The sequence below is a fragment of the Acomys russatus genome, chromosome X (assembly GCF_903995435.1).
Source record: "Acomys russatus chromosome X, mAcoRus1.1, whole genome shotgun sequence".
Taxonomy (NCBI): domain Eukaryota; kingdom Metazoa; phylum Chordata; class Mammalia; order Rodentia; family Muridae; genus Acomys; species Acomys russatus.
In genome coordinates this window covers 14,084,298-14,092,115 of record NC_067169.1, presented here as the reverse complement: position 1 = coordinate 14,092,115, position 7,818 = coordinate 14,084,298, and the positions used below count along the sequence as shown (strand labels likewise).

The 7,818-nt window shown below is 40.1% G+C and overlaps 1 pseudogene; it reads left to right on the top strand.

The window, feature by feature from the left end:
- Positions 1-5,102: 5,102 nt before the first annotated feature.
- Positions 5,103-6,340, top strand: LOC127185574 (60S ribosomal protein L9-like; annotated as a pseudogene).
- The last annotated feature ends 1,478 nt before the right edge of the window (positions 6,341-7,818 follow it).

Sequence of the window (7,818 nt, the reverse complement as noted above, 5' to 3'; positions counted from 1 at the left end):
GATACCTCCAGAAGTTCTTTTATTGTACAGGATTGTTTTTAGCTGTCTTGGATTTTTTTTTCCATATGAAATTGAGAATTCTTTTTCAAGGTCTGTAAAGAATTGTGTTAGTAGTCAGGCACAGTGGTGCATGCTGGTAATCTCAGTACTCAGGGAGGCAAAGGCTAGCCTGGTCTACAAAGTGAGTCCAGGACAGCCAAGGCTACAAAGAGAAACCCTGTCTCGAAAAACCAAACCAACCAATCATTTTGATGGGAATTGCATTGAATCTGTAGATTGTTAAAATGGCCATTTTTTACTATGTTAAACTTAGTGGTCCATGAGCATGGGAGATCTTTCCATCTTCTGATATCTTCTTCACTTTCTTTCTTCAGCTACTTGACGATCTTGCCATACAGGTCTTGATTTGCTTGGTTAGAGTTACACCAAGATACTTAATATTATATGTGGCTATTTTGAAGGGTGTTGTTTCCCTAATTTCTCAGCCTGTTGTTACTTGTACAGATGAGGGCTACTGATATTTTTGAGTTAATTTTGTGTCCAGCCACTTTGCTGAAGGTGTTTATCTGCTGTAGGAGTTGCTTAGTAGAATTTTTGGGATAACTTATGTACACTATCATATCATCTGAGAATAGTGATACTTTGACTTCTTCCTTTCCAATTTGTATCCTCTTGATCTCCTGTAGTTGTCTTATTGATCTAGGTAGGACTTGAAGTGCTATATTGAAGAGATATGGAGAGAGTGGGAAGTTTTTTTCTTGTCCCTGATTTCAGTGGAATTGCTTTACATTTCTCTCCACTTAATTTGATGTTAGCTTGCTGTATATTGCCTTTATTGTGTTTAGGTATGCACCTTTTATCTTTGATGTTTCCAAGACTTTTAACATGAAGGGGTGTTGAATTTTGTCAAGGGCTTTTTCAGCATCTAACTTGAGATAAACACTTTTTTTTTTCTTTCAGTTTGTTTATATGGTGGATGACATTGATAGATTTTCATATGTTGAACCATACCTGGATCCCTGGGATGAAGCTTACTTGATCATGGTGGATGATGTTTTTGATGTGTTCTTGGATTCAGTTTTCATGTATTTTATTGAGTATTTTTACATCAATGTTCATAAGGGAGATTGGTCTCAAATTCTCTTTTTTTGTTGAGTATTTGAATGGTTTAGGTATCAGGGTGACTTTAGCCTCATAGAATGAGTTTGGCAATGTTTCTTCTGTTTCTATTTTGTGTAATAATTTGAAGAGTATTGGTATTAGCTCTTTTTTGAAGGTCTGGTAGAATTCTGCACTGAGCCAGGTGATGGTGGCGCATTCCTTTAATCCTGGTACTTGGGAGGCAGAGGCAGGAGGATCTCTGTGAGTTCAAGGCCAGCTTGGTCTGCATAGTGAGTTCTAGGACAGCCAAGGCTACATAGAGAAACCTTGTCTCAAAAGAAAAACCAAGCAGAACAGAGCAAAACAACAACAAAATGAATTCTGCGATGAAACCATATGGCCCTGGGCTTTGTTTGGTTGGGAGATTTTAATGATTGCTTCTATTTCCTTAGGTGTTATATGACTATTTAAATTATTTACCTGATCTTGATTTAACTTTGGTAAGTGGAATATATCAAGAAAATCATCCATTTCATTTAGATTTTCCAATTTGTGGAGTACAGGCTTTTGAAGTAAGACCTAATGATTTGTTTGGATTTCCTCATTGTCTGTTGCTATATTTTCATTTTCTGATTTTTTTAATTTGGATGCTCTCTCTCTGCCTTTTAGTTAGTTTGGCTAATGGTTTGTTTATCCCAAAGAACCAGCTCTTAGTTTTGTTGATTCTTTGTATTGTTCTCTTTGTTTCTAATTTTTTAATTTCATCTCTGACTTTGATTATTTCTTGTCATCTACTCCTTTTGGATGTGTTTAGTTCTTTTTATTCTAGAGTGTTCAGGTGTGCTGCTAAGCTGTTAGTATGAGACCTCTCAAATTTCTTTATGAAGCCACTTAATGCTATGAACTTTGCCTTGGCATTGCTTTTATTGTGGCCTGTAAGTTTGGGTATGCTGTGCCTTCATTTTCATTGAATTCTAGAAAGTCTTTAATCTTTCTTTCTTTCTTTCTCTCTCTCTTTCTTTCTTTATTCCCTGACCTGAGATAATGCTTATCTTTGTTACTGAGGTGCATTTCTTGTATGCAGCAGAATAATGGATCCTGTTTATGCATCCATTCTATTAGTCTGTGTCTTTTTATTGGGAATTAAGTCCATTAATGTTGAGAGACATTAAAGACCAATGATTGCTAGTTCCTGTTATTTTTATGTTGTTGTTGGTACTCTGTGGGGTGTGTGTATGTGTGTGTATGTGTCCATGCATGTGAGCACTTGTACTCTTTCTTCTTTTGGTTTTGCTGCAGTGAAGTTAATTTATTCTCTGTGTTTCCTTGGGTATAGGTAACTTCCTTTAGAGTTTTCATTCTAGTATCTTCTGTAGGGCTGAATTTGTGCATAGATATTGTATAAATTTGGTTTTGTTATGGAATATCTTGTTTTCTGCATCTATGATGATTGAAAGTTTTACTCGGTACAGTAGTCTGGGCTGATATTTGCGGTCTTTTAGGATTTGCATGACATTTGTCCAGTCCCTTCTGACTTTTAGTCTCTGGTGAGAAGTCAGGTGTAATTCTGATAAGTTTGCCTTTATATATTCCTTGGCCTTTTTTTTACCCTGCAGCTTTTAATATTCTTTCTTTGTTCTGTACATTTAGTGTTTTGATTATTATGTGGCAGGAGGATTTTCTATTCTGGTCCAATCTATTTGATGTTCTGTAAGCTTCTTATATGTTTGTAGGCATTTCTTTCTTTAGGTTGGGTAAATTTTCTTCTATGATTTCAATTATTTTCTGGTCCTTGGAGCTGAGAATGTTCTCTTTCTCCTATTCCTATTATTCTTAGGTTTCATTTTTCATAGTGTCCCTGGTATCTTGGATGTTTTGTGTCAGAAACTTTTCAAATTTAACATTTTTTTTACTGATACATCATTTTTTTCAATTATATATTCTATGCCTGAGATATTTTCCTCCATCTCTTGTATTCTGTTGGATGATGCTTCTGTCTGTAGTTCCTGTTCTCCAGATTTTTTATCTCCAGGATTCCCTCAGTTTGTATTTTCTTTATTGTTTCTATTTCAGTTTCAGGCCTTGAACTGTTGTATTAATTTACTTCACCCATTTGATTGTATTTTCCTGTATTTCTTTAAGAGATTTATTAGTTTCCTCTTTAAAGGCCTCTATCATCTTTCTAAGAATATATGTAAGGTCATTTTCTTGGGTTTCAGTTGTGTTAGGAGATCCAGGGCTTGTTGTAGTAGAATAACTGGCTTCTGGTGGTTCTATATTGTGCTGGCTCTTGTTGATTGTGTTCTTTTGCTGCCCTTTACCCATCTGGTTGTCCCTGATGTTGGCTGAATATTTCTGGTACTTGTTGGACTCCTCAGGAAGGCTACTTGAGCTAGATGAGTCTGAGGTCTGGTAGGTTTCCTCAGGAGGCGGGTAAAGCCACAGGCCGGAGGCTAGAATTGTATGTTCCTGGGATCCAGTAGGCCTCATGGAGAAAGTTAGTAGAGCCATGGACCAGAGGCTAGACGCTCCTGAGGCATGGGTGACCATGCCAACTCTTATAAAGGAAAACATTTAGTTGGGGCTGGCTTCAGTTTCAGTGGTTTAAATTGGCAGGATGCATGGTGACATGCAGGCCGGTGTTGTCTCGAAAGGAGGGGAGAGTTCTATCTGCAGGGAGAAGGAAAAAGAACTGCCCCACTGGGCATGGGTTGAACATCTGAGATCCGCAACAAAGCCACACCTATTCCAACAAGGCCATACCTCCTAAAATGCCATTTCATATGGGCCTCTGGGGGTCATTTTTATTCAAACCAGCACACCCTTATAGCTGAGAATGCCTTGAATTTCTGATCTGCCTGCTTCTATCTCTTGGGTGCTAGAATTAAAGACATGTGCACCCACACCTGCCTTATGCCATGTTGGCATTTGAATGCAAGGCTTTGTGCATGCTAGGGAAACAAGAACTCTACCAAGTGAATATATCCCCAGCCCCATAATTCTTCTTAAAAGCCTTTGCAAAATATCTTTGTAGGGTCTGGGTTAGAGGAGGAGAGAATATATATGGATGCCACTTCAAAACAGAACTCTCTTCCACCCATAATCCACCCCCAAAGGAGTTTTACTATGACATAGAAGACCCCCATAGCTTTACTTGAGAGCTACTTATCTGGGCTTCCCATATGGGAAGACTCCCATGCTTCCCTGAGATCCAACCCTACATAGATTCAGAATCATTTGAAAATTTGATCACAAAATATTATAAACATTTTTGATGTGATTTGTGGTTTTAGTGAGTTGGCTGGTGTCACAGGGTAGAGACCCAAAGGCCACTCACATTGACCAAAGTCCAACTAAGAGTCTGCATTAAGCTGGCCAGCAGTGGCCCAGAGAGAGACACTTCTCAGAGCAGCCTCAAATGCACTTTATTGTGATCTCTCTCTCTTTCTCTCTCTCTTCTTCTTTCTTTCTTTGCTTTTTTTTTTTTTTTTTTTTTGAGACAGAGTCTCTCTGTGTAGCCTTGGCTGTCCTGGACTCACTTTGTAGACCAGGCTGGCCTTGAAACTCACATCGACCCACCTGCCTCTACCTCCTGAGTGCTGGGATTAAAGGTGTGTCTATTTGTAAAATCCATCAGGAACTGGTTGGAAGCCTATAATCCCCACCCTTGAGAGGTGGAAGAAGGAAGATCAAGTGTTCAAGGTCATCTTTGGCTACAAAGTCAGTTCAAGGCAAGTCTGGGTTACCTGAGACACTGTCTTACAAATAAAAAGAAGGCTGGGCAGTGGTGGCACATGCCTTTAATCCCAGCACTCGGGAGGCAGAAGCAAGTGGATTGTTCGAGGCCAGCCTGGTCTACAAAAGCAAGTCCGGGACAGCCAAGGTTGCACAGAGAGACCGTGTCTAAAAAACAAAACAAAACAAAACAAAACAACAAAAAAAAAAAACCAGAAAAAAAGAAAAGAAATGAAACTTTGCTTTTTGCCTCATCTACTGTGAGAATGAGGACCATTCTCAGCAATCAGAGTGTTGACATCCTAGAAAATGTCGACATCACTATGAAGGGCACACAGTCATTGTGAAAGGCCCCAGGGGAACTCTGCAGAGGGACTTCAATCACATCAATATAGAGCTGAGTCTTCATGGAGAGAAAAAGAAGAAACTCCGTGCTGACAGATGGTGGGGTAATAGAAAGTGACTGGCCACTGTCAGAAACCCCGGCAGTCACCTTCAGAATTCGATCAAGGGTGTCACACTGGGCTTCTGTTACAAGATGAGATCTGTTATGCTCACTTCCCTACCAATGTCGTTACTCAGGAGAATGGGTCTTTGGTTGAAATCTGAAATTTCTTGAGTGAAAACTACATCCTCAGGGTTTGGATGAAGCCAGGTGTTGATTGTTCTGTCTCTCAAGCTCAGAAGGATGAACTAACCCTGGAAGGAAATGATATTGAACTTGTTTCAAGTTCAGCAATTCTGATTTAGCAAGGCACAACAGTTAACAACAAGGCTACCAGAAAGTGTTTGGAGAATGTCCTGTCCTTTGGCTAGATTTGGGTAGGGGTTCAAAGTTTACTGCACATATTGTCCTTGGCTGGTGCCATAGTTTGAGCAGGACCCCTGGGCCCAGATCCGCCCATCATAATGTTCTTGTAGGTTTCTAGGACCCTCTGTATCCTTCTATTTCCCCATTCTCCCATGCTTCTCTCACCTAGAGTCCCAATAGGATGTCTTCTCCTCTGTCCCACTTTTCTGGTAAGTGAAGACTTTCATGAGACAAGCCCCTTGGGCTAGTGTGCAGATATAAGTGAGTATATACCATTTAACTCTTTCTGCTTCTGGGTTAACTTACTCATTATGATCATTTCTAGTTCAATCCATTTGCCCACAAATTTCAGGAATTTTTTGTTTTTAATAGCTGAGTAGTATTCCATAGTATAAATGTACCACAGTTTCTTTATCCATTCTTCTACTGAGGGACACTTAGGCTGTTTCCATGTTCTGGCTATTATGAATAAGGCTGCTATGAACATGGTTGAGCAAATGTTCTTGTTGTGTCATAGGGGAGGGGAGTAAGGGAAAAATGGGAGGGAGGGAGGAATGGGAGGATACAAGGGATGGGATAACAATTGAGATGTAATATAAATAAATTAATAAAAAATATTTTTTAAAAAAGAAAGTGTTTAGACCGTGTCTACATGTCTCTGAAAAGGGAACAGTGTAGCAGGCTGATGAGTGAGACCTAGGCCACTCAGCTCCAGAAACCAGATCCTGAGTTATAAGTACTATTTGGGTGTCTTTGTGAACAATAAAAGACTTATAGTGAAAAAAAAAAAAAAGAAAAGAAATGAAACTTCTGGGTGTGGCAACGCACACTTTTAATTCCAGCACTCTTGAGGCAGAGACAGACTATCCTGTTCTACATAGCTCCAGGAGTTCCAGGACTACACAGAAAGACCTTGTCTCAAAAAATAAAACAGCAGGCTGGGGGTGGGGGTGGCGCACACCTGTAATCCCAGCACTCGGGAGGCAGAGTCAGGTTGATCTCTGTGAGTTCAAGGCCAGCCTGCTCTACAGAGTGAGTCCAGGACAGTCAGGGCTACACAGAGAAACCCTGTCTTGGAAAACCAACCCCCAAAACACAACACAAAACAACAAAACAGTAAGTTAAATGAGATGATTATAAGCATGTGCTTATAATCCCAGCCCTTGGGAGACTGAGGCTGGAGGATCTCAAAGTCAGCTGGGCCATATGTGACCCTGTTTCAAAAGCAACAACAACAACAACAACAACAAATCCTAAATCAGAAACCAGCCAAGCAACCAAAAGCAGCAAGAAAATCAGTCAGGATGTGCATGCCTGCTTTCTGTGGCTGTCAGGGTGGAAGGAAAGGAAGGGCTTCTTTCATTATGGCAGTCACTGTGTGCTGCTCTATGTTAATAAGAAATGCCCTAAGCATTAAAGGAAGCCACACTGAGTTGTGCATTTATTGTACCACCTGCAGTGAAATGAAAATTACTCATTGACATGCACATTAACATCCAGCTGCAAAAATGATGGCCAATAGGACATGAATCACATAACATCAGTAGCGGAAAGGACAGTATTTGCATCGTCATCTCCCTTTCTGGCCCTATGGGATGAAGGGGGAAAAAAAATCACACATGCAGGCTGGCAGGACGCAGCCTGTTCAACAATTATTTCTCTGTACAATGTCAAGCTTTCTGGACTGTCTCTAAAGAATAAATTTGAATTAAAAGCAGAACAAAAACAAAATAATGCTTTCCTTTTTGTTCTGTTATGGGAGGATGAGAAAGGTCTTGTGTAACCCAGGCTGGCCCCAAACTTGCTATATAGGCAAGGCTAGCCTTGAACTCCTGACCTTCCTGTCTCCATCTTTCAAGTGCTGGGATTAGAGGCTTATGCTATTATGTCCAACTGAACCTTCTCATTTTAACCAAATAATTTCATACAGTTTTTCTCCATGAACACAATAGAGGCTGGTAAGACAACTCAGCAGGCAAAGGCACTTGCTTCAAAGACTGACAAGAACCAGCTCCCGCAATTTGTCTTCTGATCTCCACAGGATACACAATAATCAAATAATTTAAAAATCATGAACAGAACCTGGAGAGATGGCTCAGAGGTTGAGAGCACTGACTGCTCTTCCAGAGGTCCTGAGTTCAATTCCCAACAACCACATGGTGGCTCACAAC